Here is an 18826-nt window from a genome sequence, read left to right on the forward strand (position 1 = left end):
TCCGCATGACCTTTACTGTCCACATTTCTATCAGCATTCTACTTGCTACCATGTAAGTCTCTAAGACATTCCAAACTTTCCCTCATCTTTTTCTCTTCTTCTAAGTCCTCCAAACTCCTCCAACATTTGCCCATTACCCAGTTCCAAAGCTGCATCCACATTTTCAGATATCTGTTTAGCAACACCCCACTCCTTGGTACCAATTTTCTGTTTTAGTCCATTTTGTGTTGCTATAACAGAATACCTGAGACTGGGTAATTTATAAGGAAAAGAAGTTTATTTGGCTTATGATTCTGGGACAGTTGCATCTGGCACAGGCCTCAGGCTGCTTCCACTCATGGTGGAAAGTGGCAGGCAGCCGGTGGGTACAAGCAGATCACAGGGCAAGAGAGGAAGCAAGAGTGAGAAGCAAGAGGTGCCAAGGTCCTGTAAACAATAAGCTCTCGCAGGAACTAATAGAGCGAGAACTCACTCATTACTGCCCCCTCCCCCAGGGAGAGCATTAATCCATTCATAAGGGATCTGCCCCCATGACTCAATCAGTTTCCAACACTGTCACATTGGGGATCAGATTTCCAGATGAACTTTGGAGGGGACAACTCATCCAAACTCCATCAACCTGTTACTTTTGATTTTTAGCTATTACTCGATTCTAATTCTAAGTTATTCTAATTCTAGGTGGTCCACAGATGTTATCAACAGAGCTGGAGCAATTTATCATAAATGACAGTTATTGAGATCTACTTCAAGTTTCTAATTCAATAGATCTTGGATGCCACCAAGGGATCTGCATGTTTAATAAACTATTCCCAATTATTTTGCAGCTGATTTTCTGAAGACCCTAGTTGAAGAAAACTGAGAATTTAAATTGTGTCCCTCACCTGAAAAACTGTCTCTTTTCCCCGTCCCGCATGTGAATTGCAATCAACATACACATTCAATAAATCTCAAGCAGTGAAGGAGACAATTGAAAGCATCCTTTTAAATATGAGAATTCTTACTTTTGTATATAAACTTTAATGAGTGACCATTATGCTTTTATTATTCTTTTTTTGCCATCCTCCCTACTCTTTAAATTCCTCCTTCATGTATAGTCAGATTTATTGTCAAGGACATTAGAACTGGAAGGGATATTTATAATGATGTAAATAAATGCCTCATTTACATCTGAGGAAACTGAGTGTGGAAAAGATATGACTTTCACTTTAAAAGTAATGACTTATTTAAGGTCATCTAATTACAAAGTATTTATATATAATACTAGTTCTATTATTAGAGTTATATCCACTGACACTTGTTATATCCACTGACACTTATTTTAGCACTATGTCTAAATATTTTTTTAAGGATCTTCTTGATAAATTAGAACTTTGCTCAGTGATAATATTTAATTTTATTTTTAATTTTGAATATATGCTTGTTATAAAACTATAAATATTCCAAATATTCTACACTAAAGAGAAAATTAAAACACTTTGTCCATTTAAAATGTTAGTACTCAGACATAAAGAATATTTTACAGTCTTCTTAATGGAAGACAGGTAAAGTATGTATGTAGCATATGAACATACATGATGTTCATATTTGTGTAAATACATATATAATCATAACATGTGTATTTACCTATGATTGCCTTATATCATATTTTATCCAACAATGTATCATTGGCTCTATACCAATATAAGGGTCCTGGAATTAAAACTATGTCGTTTTCAACACTGTATACACATCATTTATAACTGGCATGTAGTAATCATTACTAAATATATGTTTAATAAATAAATTAATTGAAAATGTTATCTGTCAGTACCTAAAACCCTAAATTGCCTCATTCTTGTTTATTATTATAAGGTATTCAATTGGTTGTGATCAAATTTTTCACCAGCCTGTAGTGTTTTCTTTATTGTTGTCTACGATTTCTTCTTTTTGTCTTATTTTTACAATGGAAACTATTTTGTAGCCAGTTATTCCTCACAATAGTCCACAATTGAATAATAATTTCTGTGTGTCAGTGTTGAAACAATGATTATAGAGGGCTTATCTGTGGATATCTTCTAAAGTTTACAACTATCATTTCATAAACAATCTTTTCCCCTCCACAACATAGATTTATATATTTTTTCTTTCTTGCTATGGCTCTTAGGTTGTTAATTTCTAATTGCACAATCCATACAATTGTTGAAATTAAAATCTCCTCTCAAATTATGCTATATTAATGCCTTAACAAATATAATTGCTTTAGCTATTTCTCAATACATTTCATGTCTTTCAACATAATGACTTATAAGCTGTTTTTTGTTAAAGCATAAAAAAGATGGCATGCAGGGGAATTAATGTCTAATTGTGTTAAGCAGACTATAGAGGGCCCCCAGTGATTCCTGCTTCTAGATATCCATCACTATGTACAACATACTTCCCTGGAGTAACTTGCTTCTAACCCAAAGAATGCAGAAAAATTGAGGATATGTCACTTTCTAGATTAGGTTAGAAAAGATTGTGAATTCTTTATTGCTGGCCCACTCTCTCACCTTCTGCATGCTTTGTTGAAGGAAATTGCCACTTGGCAGAGGCCCACATGGCAAGGAACTGCCAGCAGCCTCATTTCAACAACCAGTAAAGATCTAAGGCCTTCAGTCCAGCAGTGTGCAAGTAATTAGATGTTGCAGCAATCACTGAGTAAGACTGCAGATGTTTTCTTCCCCTGTTGAGACTTTGGGTGAGACCACTGAACCAGGACCAGCATCTTGATTACAGCTTCATAGTAGACAGTAAAGCAGAGGACCTAGCGACACCATACGTTGATTGTTAACCTATAGGAACTGTAATATATAAGTATATCTTGTTTTAACTGCCCAACTTGGGCAGTTCATTCATTCATTCATTGTTAACTAATACACTAATATATCAAGTAGAACTTATTTTTTTGTGGTTGCTTCTGATGTCCCTTAACTTATGCTTCTCTAAGTGCAAAGATAGTTTAAAAAATAGGTTTTCAATGTCAGAAAGGATTTAGTATTTTATTTTTATTCAGTTTTCTATTTGTATATATTTGTGGGGTACAGTAAGTTGTTTCAGTACATGCATACACTGCACAATGATTCACTTAGGGTAGATAGCATAGTCTTGTACCTTTAGTTCACCACTTACCACTGCCCCCTCAACCTCTTATAACCATTATTCTACTCTCTATAAGAACCAGCCCCCACACCTTTTCTTAAGATTCCACATGAGTGATATCATGTGAAATTTGTCTTTTTGTGCCTGACTTACTTCACTTAACATGGTGGTTTTCACTTTCATCCATGTTGCTGCAAATGATAGGATATCTTTTTTTTTTTATAGCAGAGTAGTATTTCATTGTGCATATGTATAACATTTTTTTATTCATTTATTCATTTATGAACATTTAGGTTGATTCAATCTCTTGACTATTGTGAATAGTGCTGTGATGAACATGGGAGTGCAGGTGTCTTTTTGATATATTGATTTCATTTCCTTTGGGAATCTACCCACTAGTGGGATAGCTGGGTTGTAGGGTAGATTAGTTCTCTGACGAACCTGCATACTGCTTTCCACAGAGTCTGTACCATTTTACACTTCCACCAGCAATGTAAGAGAGTTCCTTTTTCTATGAATCCTCACAAGCATTTGTTATTTTTTTTTTTGTCTTATTGATAATAGCTATTCTAACGGGAGTGAGATGATATCCCACTTTTTAATTTGCATTTCCTTGATGATTAGTGATGTTGAGCATTTTTTCACATGCCTGTTGGGTGTTTGTATGTCTTCTTTTGAGAAATTTCTGTTCAGGTCCTTTGCTTATTTATTAATTGGGTTATTTTATTTTTTAATTTTTAATTTTTAATTTTTTTGTTGAGTCTTAAGTTCTTTGTATAGTCTGGGTTACTAGTCCTTTGTCTGATGTGTAGTTTGCCAATACTTTCTCCCATACTGTAAGTTATCTCTTCACTTTGTTGACAGTGTCCCTTGCTGTCCAGAAGCTTTTTAGTTTGATTTAGTACCAGTTTTGTATTTTGCTTTTGGTGCCTTGCAGTCTTGCTCAAAAATGTACTGCCCATTCCCATTTCATGTAGTGTTTCCTTTTTTTTTTCTTTTTTTCTCCTAGTATTTTCATGTCTTCAGGTCTTAAATATAGGTCTATGATCCATTCTATTTGAGTTTACTTTTGTGTATGGTGAGAGATAGGGATCTAGTTTCAATCTGCTGCATATAGATATCCAGTTTTCCCAGAGCCATTTGTTGAAAAGGCTGTCCTTTCCTCATTGCATATTATTGACACTTTTGTAGACAGTCAGTTGGCTGTAAATGTGTGGGTTTATTTCAGGACTATCTATTCTATTCAGTTGGTTGATTTGTCTGTTGTTATGCCAGTACCATGCTGTTTTGATTACTATAGCTTTACAATATATTTTGAAGTCAGGAAGTGTGATGTCTCCAACTTTGTTCTCTCTGTTCAAAATTGCTTCAGCTATACAGGGTCTTTTGTGGTTCCATACAAATTTTAAGACAATTTTTTTATATGTCTGTGAAGAATGTCATTTGTATTTTGATAGAGATTGTGTTGGATATGTAGATTGCTTTAAGTAATAGACATTTTGATGATGTTAATTCTGACCCATGAACAGGGGTTATCATTCCATTTCTTTGTGTCCTCTTCAATTTTTTTCATCAGTGTTTCATAGTGTTATTTGTAGAGGTCTTTCACTTCCTTGATTAAATTTACTTGTAGGTATTTCATTTTTTTTCAGTAGCTATTGTGAATGGGATTACTTTATTTCTTCTTTGGATATTTTGTTATTGGTTTATAGGAAGGCTACTGATTTTTATCTGTTAATTCTTGCATACTGCCACTATACTGAATTTATTTATTAGCTCTAGTAATTTTTTGGTAGAGTCTTTAGGGTTTTCAATTATGTCATCTACAAATAGGGTGAGTTCAACTTCCTCCTTTCCAATTTGTATGCCATTTATTGCTTTCACTCACCTTATTGCACTGGCTAGCACATCTAGTATTATGTTGAATGAGTGAGGAAAGTGAGCATCCTTGTTTAGTTTCAGATCTTAGAGAAAAATCCTCCAATTTTTGTTTATTCAGTGTGATATTGGCTGTAGGTTTGTCATATATGGCCTTTATTGTGTTAAGGTACATTTTTTCTATGACTAATTTGTTGAGTATTTCTATCATAAAGGATTGTTGGGTTTTATTAAATGCTTTTTCTGCATCTATTGAAGTAATCATATATATATTTTCTCCCCTTCATTCTGTTGATGGGATGTATTACATTTATAGATTTGCATATGGTGAAACATCCTTGCATCCCTGGGATAAGTCTTACTCGATCATGGTGTATGATCTTTTTAATGTGTTGCTAGATTCTGTTTCCTCGCTTTTTGTTTGTTTGTTTGTTTGTTTTGTTTGTTCAGTTTTTTTTTTTGTTTGTTTGTTTTCTGTTTTTGAGGATTTTTGCATCTGATCATTAGGGATATTAGTGTGTAGTTTTCTTTTTCTGTTGTGCCCTTTTCCAGGTTTGGTGTGAGGGTAATGCTGGCTTTGTAGAATGAATTTGGTAGTATTCCTTCCTCTTCATTTTTTTGGAAGCATTTGAACATAGTTTATATTAGCTTTTCTTTAAATGTTTTGGTAAAATTTGGCAGTGGAGCCATCTTGTCTTGGGGTTTTGAAGGCTTTTTATTACTGCTTCAATCTCATTACTCCTAATTGATCTATTTAGATTTTCTAGTTCTTCATAATTCAACTTTGGTAAGTTGTATATGTCCAGGAATCTATCCATTTCCTCTAGGTTTTCCAGTTTGTTTGCCCATAGTTGTTTGTAGTAGTTTCTTATGATCCTTTGTATTTCTGTGGTATCAGTTGTAAAGTCTCCTTTTTCATTTCTGATTTTATTTCAGTCTCCTCTCTTTTTTTCTTCATTAGTCTTGCTAAAAGTTTATTTATTTTGTTTATCTTTTCAAAAAACTCAACTCTGCTTTATAGATATTTTTGTTTTCTTGTTTTTTTTTTTAATCTCCAATTTATTTCTGCTCTACTCTTTGTTATTTCTCTCCTTTTACTCATTTTGGTTTTGGTTTGTTCTTGTTTTTTTGAATCCTTGAGGTGTAACATTAGGTTGTTTACTTGGAGTCTTTCTTTTTTTTTGATGAAGGCATTTGTTGCTTTAAACTTCTCTCTCAGGACTACTTTTGCTGTATACCATAGGCTCAGGTAGGTTGTGTTTTCATTTTCATTTGTTTCCAGAAATGTTTTAATTTCCTTTTTGATTTCTTCTTTGACCCATTTGTTGTTAAGGAGCATATCATTTCATCCCCATGTGTTTGTATGTTTTCTAGTGTCCCTTTTATTGTTGATTTCTAGTTTTATTCCACTGTGGTCAGAAAAGATAGTTGACATGGTTTAATTCTTTAAAAAATTGTTGAGACTTGTTTTGTGTCCTAACATGGTCTATTGCAGAGAATGTTCCATGTGTTGCTGAGAAGAATGTGTATGCTGTAGAAGCCATAGTAATCACTTTTGTTTGGAACAGATATAATGCTTACTGATTAAATGGAAAAAGAGTTGTTTTTGTTTTTACTTGTTTTTTGATAGTCCATGGGAGTGCTGAGAGGACAAAAGAGCCAAGCTTGAAACAAAACTTCCTAAAATACAGAATAGGACACTAAGAAACCACTCAAGCTCCCGATGCCCCCACTAAGCTCTAGAGGAAACTGCCACAGCCACAGTAGATGCTGATACAGGAAAAAATTAAACCTTATAATCACTACCATCTCTGAAAACTTGACACCTGCTTCCTTTTGCCAAAGGTCCACTACCAATTGAAATATACTGTGAGTTCATCTGATTGGCAAAGCCAGTGCTATATCTTTTGATCCCGACTCCAGTGGAGATTGATAATTTTAGATTTTTTTTTTTTTTTCAAGTTCCAGCTTAGGTTGATGGGATTAAAGAGGCTTAAAATTCCCCTAATATATACAGGATTTAAAAAAATAAAAGCACAAGGCGTTAAAAAAATGCAAGTATAGGTTTTGGAGCATGTATCTTGTTATTTAATGAGTATTTGCTATGGAAAGAAATGATGGGGTTGACTACCAGCCAATAACAGGATATTAACACACCAGCTATAACACATCATTTGTATGGGTGCACTTCCAAACTGTTCTACAATTTCAGTTGTTATTTTGAGATTGGAAGGAGGAGGAATATTTTTTGCATTCAAAAGTAAAGGAAATTTCCATGCCTGATAATATATATTTGGAAAGTTATTCAAATACACATTTTGGAAGGACAGAAAAAGTCAACAAGGTAAATTTACATCTAAGAAAAATATTTAAATATTCATTTATAAAGGAGATACTCAGTAAATAAGGTAAAGTATACATATGAAAGGAAATTTAAATGTTTTTGAAAAGAAAGTCATAGTAATTGTATATAAGAAAAGAATATAATATGGAAGAAGAAAAAGTTATTAAAGACACATTTTAATAGTTTAGTTTCAGGGGTCATAATGTTCATTAATTACGGTTGGAAGGTTTCTTCTCATTACTGGGCAGTCATAAAACATTAAAGTTGTCAACTACAAAAACTCCCATATGACAAAAAATATTCATACCGTATCTAGTTTTCTAAAATTTTAAGTGAAATTTTGCACTTTTTCTTCAAGGCTGGGATATGTGTTGCTCTTCTTGTTTCTTATATCTGCTTTAATTGTTACACTTAACAAACTGTATTATCATTTTCTGTTTACTTCACTGGAATTCCAAGAAAGTAATTTGAACATAAATTATTTTAGGGCACAATATGAATCTCATTCATACTTACAACCACATTAGTTACTAGAACCTGAAACAAAAAAAATAAATAAATACAAAATCACAGGTGATATGTAGCTTTCTTTGGGAAAAAAATGTGACTTACCTGACATTTTCCACACATTTGATAAATGAAACCATGTCAGACAATGAAATAAAAACACTAAAACTTTTTTAAATTAGAAAATCTAGTGGAAGAAAATTAGTATTAAAGATATTTTGAATGCACTATATTTTAACATGCTAATTAATGTGATATTGACATGGAAAGATGAACTTTGAAAATCATTTCTTAAAATAGCTTTGTAGAAAAGAGAGTAGTAATTAAAATCATTTGGTATTCATAACAAAGGGCATAATTTTTTTCTGATTGTGAAATAAAGAATTTTTTAAAGCCTCAAGATAGACATATTGTGCGAAACTGAATTTTCTGTTATTGTTTGGAGTGTTACTTGCAGTATTATTTTTACATATAGGTTATGGGGATAGAACACATGTAAGGACACCTCTTGTGAATGATGTCTTAAAATTCAAAGTCTTTTCGTTAGCTCATTTCTGCTAGTTAGCCTCTAATAAATATAGTAAAATGCAGCCAAAAATATTTCATTATTAGGTTTTAAAGTTGTCTTCTTTCCAAAGAGAACAAATATTTTCTGATCTGTTCACTCTCATATTTACTCAAGAACTTTAACTATGAATCCATGCCAACATCTTAAAGACACCACCAAAGTGACCTTGAGTTTATTGCTTGCAGTGGCGAAAAATACTATTGTCTCTGTAGAGTCTTGGTAGTAGAGGAGAGGTCAAAGGCAGAATATTTAAAAGAGTTTTGAATTGGTATATGTGGATTTTTAAAATTAGAATCCTAATCAGAATTTGAAATATAAAAAAGGTTTTGAAATGAGTTTGAAGAGTACAACAATATATTGCTCCTAGAAGAGAACTATTACCCTGACTGCTTGAGTAGTCTAGTGCTTGGGTAAAGGGATATTCAGGCAGTTCTTAAAATAGACAATGTTATTTGCAACTTCATCTTTCTGGATGAGAAATTTCCTGGAATAATAAAATTTTATTAATGTGGGTTTTTAATTAGTGAATTCAACTAAATGTTAACAGTGAGCTTTGTGGCTGTAGATGGTTTTGTTTCATACCAGCTATGTTAATATTTGACCTTATGGAACCAACCGTCTGTTAGAGAAGACCAGATGTGTGACTAGATCAAGGTCACATATAAAATGTACAGGACCTGGCAAATATTTTTTCTGGGTCCTACCTGTATAAACAATTTGATTATAAGATCTATTACAAAATTTGTGGCCACTGAGTCATAATGATTTATCAATGAAGATTTAGAATAGTGAATTACAGAAGAGGCACTGGCATATTTATTATTCAATTAGTGCCAGTGAAGATTTTTTTTCAGTGTCCAGGCAACGTTTTCTTGTGTTGTTCCAGAGACTATCTCTCTGTGTGTGTTTCTTTAATTATTGTCTTAAGTGCACCTGCTGTCTGATTTCATATCATCATATTGAGAAAGGCTAGTACAAAGCCATGGCTCTTCACAGTGTTTGTATTAAAGCAATGTAGATCTTCTTGCCTAACAGTTCCAAAACACCACTTACTTAATGCCAGTTACATCATTACTCATAATACTGCCTTATCCATTGTGCAGCCCATGAATATTGGCTTCTTCTGACTCAATGAATAACTGTGTTCAAAAAATATCACTGTGCTTCCTTGAAAATGATAACACAAATCTTGCACATTGTAGGAAAGAGGATGGGCAGGTAATTTATTCTCTACTCCAGTTTTTCTTGGTGTAAATGTGGTATTAAACCTGATCAATTGGATACTACTGTTATAGACCACAGAAAGCTGAGCTTACTCAGTGGAATTTCTTCCATTGTTCTTGGAGGTGTATTTGGCTCTTATTCTAGTCCACTGATTTTGCAAACAGTCCACTTGAAAGCCATATCAAATCAAACACAATGCTTAAGTAGGAATTTAAATCAGAGCCATTTTCCTGTCTAAGAGTTGGAAGACATCTCTCTTGAAATTGCTAGTCACACATCTTAATATCCTCACATGATTAATCAGAGATTACTCATTTTATTCCTTTTTTCTCTTCCTTTCTTCTTATGAGACTAATTCTATAATAATGTATGTTTGTCTGTAAGACAAAGAACATGATTAGAAATGGCAACACAATAGTGTTTTGTCAAAAGAATATAGTGTTAAGAAAAATTATCTAAAATTTGAAAATAAAGCAAAATTGGCTTTTTTTTAATGTCAAAACTGGGCTTTTCATAACAGGTATATCTAAGTTTTATTTGCTTCTCTAGGACACTGGTTCTTAAAGTGTGTTCTTGGGGCCCCAGGGTACATACAAAACCCTTTTTGGAGTGTACAAAACATAACTTTTTCCTGTTACATAGTTGGGTGAGGCTGAATTATTTTCATATGCTTCAAATTAAACAACATATTGCATTAGTTTAAATGCAGAAGCAAGGGGCCTGATGGGTTAGCTAAGTTGGTCAGAGTGCAATGTTATAACACCAAGGTGAAGGGTTTGGATCCTGGTACAAGCCAGCTGCCAAAAAATAAATAAATAAAATAAAAAATAAATGCAGAAGCAGAAATGACAATACAGCAGTTTTAAGTCATGTATTAACGACACTAGAAAATAAATGCAAAATAATGTCAGACTTCCTGCTAGGTTTTGTTATTTTGTTACAGAAACATTTATTTTGGGGGTACAGTGTTGACTGTCAGTATTTGTGTACAATATGTGATAATCAAATAAATACAATTAGTATGTTCATTATTACAAATCATAATTATTCTTTGTGTCCTTTACTTAATTTCTCCCTCTTTCCCTTTTCTGATAACCATTGGTTTATTCTCACCTTCTGAAAGTTGAATGTTTCATCATAGTCTTTCTTTCTTTCCTTCTTTCTTAGCTCCCATTTAAGAGTGAGGACATGTACTATTTCCCTTTCTGATACTGGCTTATTTCATTTAACATAATTTTCTCCAAGCTCATCCACACTGCTGCAGATGGCAGGATTTTATTCTTTTTTATGGCTGAGTAATATTCCATTGGGTAAATATACCATATTTTCCTTATCTAGTCATCCCTTGATGGACCTGTAGGTTGGTTCCTTATCTTGGCTATTGTAAACAGAGCTGTGATGAATATAGGAGTGCAGGTATCCCTTCAACATGATAATTTCCATTCCTTTAGGTATATGCCCATAAGTGGAATTGCTGGACGGTTTGGTAGTTCTATCTGTAGTTTGGTAAACTTCTGTACTATTTTCCATGACAGGTACATGAAAAAAAAAGTTCAACATCACTAATCATCAGGGAAATGCAAATCACAACTACATTTAGATATCATCTCAACCCAGTTAGACTGGCTATAATCAAAAGGACTGAGAATAACAAATGCTGGCAAGGATGTGAAGAAAAGGAAATTCTTCTACACTGTTGCTAGGACTATAAAATAGTACAGCTCTTATGGAAACCTTTCAATTTCTAATTTGGTAAATTTCAATAGATAAAACCTACAAAAATAAAAACTCAGTGTCTTAATTTTTTTTTCTTTTTTGTAAGTTTTCAATAATTTTTAATATAATAAAGAATTTCTGAGAATAAACTTTAAGAATCTGTAGTCTGACTTTGCTGTTTCCATGAGGCTGCAAGTTTACATAAGCTGTATGTAAACAGATACACAAACACACAGGAAAAACCACATAGGTAAATGTGACTAGTCCTGAAGACTACTATTGGAACAATAAATCTTGAACATTCTGATATTCATAATTATTCAAAATTTTTTTGCCATGTTAAGCAAAATCTATATTGTTTCATGCAGATGCTACATATCATGAAAAACAAAAACAAAAAGTTTGTGTAACAAATAGGGAGACATCAGATTTTCTTTAAACACTTAATTACTTAATCAATTATTTAATGAGCACAGACTATTGCTAAGTGCTAGAAGTACTAATAAGTATATCATCAAAAACCTTATGCAATTTCTAGAATTTGATGCTTTGAGAAATTTCAATACTTTCATATTTGTAATTGGTCAAACCACTGGTCTTCTTAGGTCAGTTTACATCTACTGATTGTCTCTTCACACATTATTTTAGATTTTAAAACAATTAGCTAGCAAAATAAACTTTGCTTAACAAGTAATGAGAAAGAAGAGTTTTATTACTTTTCAATCATTCAAACATTTAGTGAGCTTAGGAGGTTTCATCTTGTCCCATACACTACACATGTGCAAGAAGCAGAAAGAAGTATGAGATTCTGCTTTTGACTGATTTGATGTAAGCTTGAGATAATATGATATATGGTTACAAGAAATTTCAACGTTTTAGGTCTAGAAGGAAAATTAAATGTTACCAACTCTACCTTATCATTTTATGATTGAGAAAACTAAAGCCCCCAAAGTTTAAATGACTTCCCTAGGAGCAGACACACATCTTTTCAGTGGCAGAACAGAGATTAAAACAAGTTTTTATGACTCCCAATGCAGATCTTGGTTTACAATACAATGTGTTGCTACAGGAAAAATACAACAATAAAAAAAAAAAACAGAAAAATGTGTTTACCACTTTACAATACAACAATATCTTATCAAACTGGACTATTGGCAATAACGCCTAGAGAGAAATAATCTCCATTTTAAGTGATAGAGTGATTTATAAAAGATATTAATAATCCTTTTAGCCTCTACTAGAAGAACTAAACAATAACTAGAGCTGCCATTCATTTGTCAATCATGGAGTCAAGTAGAAATGGCTAAGAGAATAAATACAGTGAAAGAAGAATAAAAAAAAGCTTGAAAGCTACTTGAAAAAATAATATTATTTTAAGTAAAACAGAATATACACAGCATGAAACTAAGGAAATTTTCTTTCTTTCTGAGATAAGAACACTGAGCAAGTTGGAAATAACATAGGGAGACAACAGAGTAGGTGGCAGGATCAGGAGAGTTGATGGCAAATACAGATATTGAAAGATTGATTGCAAAATCAGAGATGATTATGGTGACAAGAAATTCGAATAAAAATATCAAAATCCTCAGAAAGAGAAATGAAAACGGTGAAGACACCAGATGCGCAAGGTGCTGTGACAACTTTAAACTTCTTTTTCTCCTCTGGTTTTGTTTAAAAAAAGAGTAACTGTTTTGCAAAAGTTCTTAAGGAGTTCAAATATTATTTGAGGAGAAGCCGTTCGTGCTAGAGCCACCCGAGGAATCCAGAAGATGTAGAGATGATCTCTTAAAGGTCTCTTAAGAATTGCAGTTGTTTCAGCAACATGTTTAGTTAGACAGTTGCAGATTGGTTTTTTTTTTTTTTTTTTTTTTTTTTTTTTGCTTTCTAAATTTTGTAGTACAAGGCAATTTTTTCATGACATTTTTGGTAATAAATTTTTCATGGAATTATTCAAGTAATTTCTTAAAGTTATTTGAAATGTGTCTATTTTTTATCACTTTGTGGCAAATGTCTCTTTCGTATTTCACATGTCTCTGCAAGTGCTGGCTTTGGGATGACAGTGAAGGTGGTAGGGAGGGACTGGTGGAGGGAGATCAACGATGCTTTTAATCCCCAAACCAGCGAATTTGGATGTTCAGGGAACAGGGCAATCACAGAAGTTTAATGGCATTAGGGGAACTACTGGGCATTTTAGGAGAGCTGGGAAGAAAAACAAAACTTATGAATCTGTTTTTCTTAAATAAGACATTAGTAGGTCATCTATAAGGAGATATCTGTGTTGAACACGTTTTTTTTTTTTTTTTTTTAATCAGATACAAGTACAGGACTGAGGTGTAGATTTGATTATTATGAGTTTAAAGGCCGCTGTTTGTATTGACAAAGCCTGTCTCTTTGACCAAACTCTAGAAGGGCTTCTCTTAGCCCTTTTCTGACTCATCTCTATCCTTGGGACTTGTCCTCAAGAGCCAGTTGTAGCAAGAACCTTGTCAAGTCAGTTTAGTGAGAACTGCCACCCTTGATATCTAATTACCTTCCATATCCAATTAAATTTCTCATTCTCCACCATTCTTCAGATGACGTCATCCTGACCTGCCTTCAGTAAGGATCCTGTTAAGTCTCCTTCTCTGGAATGCACCCTTAACCCTGATGACTCCTCTTGATAATTTCCCGTCACAGACCCCTGGCTGCTCTTCAGCTATAAATTCCCACTTGTCCATGCTGTATATACCTCTCCACCACTGCAAAACCCTATCACAGCAGTCCCTTGAATAAAATCTTCCTTACCATTTTAAACAAGTGTCAGAGTGTTTTTTAAACAATAACACCGTAGGGGTGAAATGCCTGAGGGAATAAATGTAAATAGGCATGACAAAAATGACCTTAAATTAGTCCCCAAGTGCTCAACACTAGGAGGTAAAAACAGACTGAGGAATTATGTGTCTATATGTCTTACAAGGCTTTCACTTTTTATTGTCTCGATCTCAAATGTTACACAAAGAGCCTGTGGTGCAAAAACAAACAAACAAACAAACAAACAAACAAACAAACAAACAAGCAAAGAACAACCCTGGATTTGGAGCCAGTTGTTACAGGTTAAAATTTTTTCTCTCCCAAACCAGCTGCTGCTTCTTAAGCATGATTTATAACTTCTTCTTGGACTAGAGTTTTCTTATGTAAAGTGAATACGATATCTTTCCTTCCTATGCTAACAGTAAGTAAAAATTAGAATTGTGTTTTATACATGCACGTAATTTGGCATTCACAAATAGAGGTTTTATGTAGTGATTTGACTAGGAACCACTTCTCCCCTTATCTTGGAACTTTTAAGACAATGTAGATAAAGTGGATTATGAACTACATGCATTTCTAAACTACTTTTGTAGAAAAAGCTGGGTGCTGAAACAGTGAAGAAAATTAGTTCTTTCTTTCCCATTCCTTGGGTGAAGCATAATTAAATTTTTATACATAGGAATTTAGCCACCTACCACACCTCTGGAAATAATAGCTAGGAAAGAAGAAGATGACCCATTTGAAGACGTGGAGTGAAATTCTAGATTGACTAATATACAATTTTCAGACTTAAAATAAAAGTCCATCAATTCAGAACCCCAATTTTCATACCTAAAAAGTAAATGAAAGTTTTTGAAGGGATCTCTAAACATCCTGAGTTTGGAAAAATAATCTGTCATCCTCATTTACATGTAGAGCTGCCGGATAATGAAATGTAATACACTTAAATGAGAAATTCAGATTAGAGTCTCATCTCTTGTGAACTGAACCTTTTATTCCAAAATGAAAGTGTTGCATTTTTCAATGAAATGTGGCTTCTTCAATATTTAGAATTCAATATCTGCAGGAACTGAATGAAAAAGAGCTTAATTGCCAGAACGACAACATGAGGGTGGGTATGGAAAGGAATAAGATATTTGGCTTACACATTTTCCCCTAATTTCAATGGATCGCTTTTGCAATGATTATCTTTAAGCATAGAAGCATTTTTTCTTTCTTTCTGTTAGATCATAAAATCTTTGATCTTTTGCTGAGGGCTATAAAAATGAAATGAATTAGATGTATCCCTGAATTAGCCATGATAATGCAAGAAAACAGTCACATATAATTTAAAAATTATAATATGGAAAAATAGGTAAAAACATTTTGCAATAGAGTCAGATACAGAAATTCTATCTAACACTAAACCGACTACCCTATAGCACACACTTTCAGATAATCATTGCTTTTCTTTTTTACCTGGCTCCCTTTAGTTAAATTCACCAAAATCAAGTAACAGAAACTAGCTTATGATTTATACTGACCATGGAAAGCAAAACCTCAAAAACAATGTAAGTTCATAGACTATTTTCCAAAGCATGATTCGTCATCATCATCGTTGTCATCATCATCATCATCATCATCGTTTGTGCCATTGTTTGGCTTCTGTCTAAGCATCCTAATGCTATGTGAAGACGGCATGAAATACATATCTCTGTAATTGGATGGTGTAGTACTCACTAGAGATCAGTATTATCTATACTCAAGGAAAGTGGCATTTCTTACTCCTATTTCTCAGAACATTTCCCTCTTCCACATTTTAGTGTCCTTTGCTCCTATTTGTTCTTTATTACATGCATTCAACATACCAGGCTGTTGGTGCAAGTTTTCCATCATTTTTAACTGATGAGTCCTTTTGCACATTCATGAGTACTAAAATACAAAATTAAAAAAAAGATAGTTGAGTGAGAATTGATTCCCTAAATCTTTACATTAAAAATACGTAGTCTAGTTAAAAGAATATTTTATTTTTTAACACTATATGTTGCATATATGGAAAAGATCAATCTACTTCTGACTTTCTCATAATCAGTTATTTAAAAAATTGTAAATTTTTTTTATATCTGTTTTGATTAAAGCAAATACACTGAAAATTCCCAGATGTGTATTCAAGGCAATGTGACAATTATAATTCCTACTAAATGCAGGCATTTCAGGCATGTAAACTTTCATTGTAGAGGGCAAGTATAAACACCTGACAAAAATTTTCTGATTGGAGCAAATCACACACTACCTCAGCCATCAACATCTTTTTTTCTTTGCTAAATTTAGGAGAGAAGACAAATGGAAAGGATTTAAAACTAGTTCTTTGGTAATTAGCCATGACTGGAGCAATTCAAAATCACTGCTTAATGATAATTCTGAATTGGTTTACATTACTTAACGCAAAATCTTCTCGCTTGGATTTATCATCCATTAAATGGGACATATTAATAAATACTATTTTAAAATACAAGGTTCAATTAAATATAAGATATTTCTAGAAGATGGGTGCATCTTGATGAGAGTAATTTTTACTTCCTACCGGTAAAGGTATATTCTCAAATCCAGAAAAAATAAAAGATTTTTAGAAAAGCGTAGTCCAATTTCCAAGATGAAGCCAACCTAATGACCATTTTTCCTAACTCTAAGTAGCAGCCAACTCTTTCAGATCTATGACCCTTTCCCTTGCAGGTTCAACCTGGAATATTACTCTGGGTTCAAATATATCCCAATAAAAAGCATAAAATTTACAAGAGACCATGAATATGTCTCTTCATATGCAGACAATAGTTTTTACCTTTTTTTAGGTATTTCTGAAGTTCTTACCCCAGAAAGTCTAAAATAGGCAAAGCAAAATATAAACGAGACTCTCTTAGTCCTTCATTTTATTTCAAAAAAAAAAAAAAAAGTAAACTACTTTTGTTAAAATGTTTCTGATTATAAAACAATCTTAATATTCCAAGTCTGTATAGTATTATGAAGTCACAGATAGCACGGTGGTGCAGTTTATCTAAGAATAATGGAGAATACAAAAATATCTGCTTATAAAAAACCATAAGGGAATAAACAAATTAAAGGCTACTTATTATGGTACAAATAAGAGAGAGAGAAATTCAATTTAAAAACAAAACAAAACAAAAAACTAGGCTTCTTTAAATAATCTTTGTTTTGTAAATTTTGCTTTAGATTAATGCAAATATTACATATAATTTTAAACAAAATTAAACCTAAAATCCCAAATAATACAATCAACAGTAAAATGTAACAAATGTATATAAATATGTATACGGTTGTTCATACCCACACAAGTGGGAATTCTGTCAAATGGACTTAAAACACAGTAATTTGACTGTAAATTTATACCGGAACAAAAATAGGGATTGAGAAAATATTAAAAACTTAAAAATAATCATATTGCTTGTGGTAGTGTTGGTATTTTTTTTTCCAAGATGGTATATGTGTAAAAATTGAGTAATTGTATAATATTTAAATTCATCATTCCCAATATCCTAGAGAAATGAGCTTCTCAGCATGGGTAAAGAAGATCCAAATATAAGGTCAAACTAGTTAAGTAAAAATCTACAATCTGCATTTTAAGTTAAAAGTATTATCATGATCTCATTTTGTACTTTATCTTGAATACCAGCAATCAAACAAAAACAACAAAAATTATCTAGCACTTTCTACTATAAAGACCTAGAAACAATGGGCCATTTGTATCAATAAGACTTCTACCTAGTGCTAGGGTACTGGGGAGAAAAGACTTGTTGTAGCTATAGGCAAGATAATACACAAGATGAGTTTGCAATATCCTAATATATCAGATAATAAGAAAGCTCTCAAAGTTGCTGGAGCCTAATAGAATCTTCCACTAACCAAAGATGATATATTCTTGGCATCACAGAAATAAATCCATCAAATCTATCTATACCCATAATTTAATTATATCTTTTAAAAAATCAGTTTTTGAAGCTTGAGAAAAAACTGTTTTGAAACCTGATAAATTCAAAAAAAAAAAAAAATTAAATAAATAAACAAGTACTTATGCTCTCTTTAGTAATTATACCACTGGTAATCAAACAAGAAATGATGATAAATTTCATTTTATAAAAACTTCTCAGCTAATATATAAAGAATGAACAATTAGAATATTGTCTCTGCAATTCTTAGTGAAATAATGAACCTATGCATTAATCACCAATAGCTGCTAATGTCATAAAAAGAAACCAGACAATATGTTTTTCTTCATGCAAAATATGTGCCTCCTGATGGAAAAAACACAAAGGCACACATATGTGCTATAAAACAATCTTGTAAAAGAAAAAAAAAAAATCAAACCTGACTCTAGATTTATCTACGAATGTAAAGAGAACACAATGAACAGAGAATGTTGTTTTTTCAGCCCTCAGCAATACAATCAGCAAAATCCAGAATGAAGGAAATGCTATACAAAGATTTTTTTTTTTTTAATGGGGATTAAAAGTAAAAAAGAAAAACCTGGGCCGAGCCCTTGGCGCACTCGGGAGAGTGCGGCGCTGGGAGCGGGGCGACGCTCCCACCGCGGGTTCAGATCCTATATAGGAATGGCCGGTGCACTCACTGGTTGAGTGCCGGTCACGAAAAAGACGGAAAAAAAAAAAAAGAAAAAAAGAAAAACCTAA

This window comes from Cynocephalus volans, chromosome 1, assembly GCF_027409185.1.
Source record: "Cynocephalus volans isolate mCynVol1 chromosome 1, mCynVol1.pri, whole genome shotgun sequence".
Classification (NCBI taxonomy): domain Eukaryota; kingdom Metazoa; phylum Chordata; class Mammalia; order Dermoptera; family Cynocephalidae; genus Cynocephalus; species Cynocephalus volans.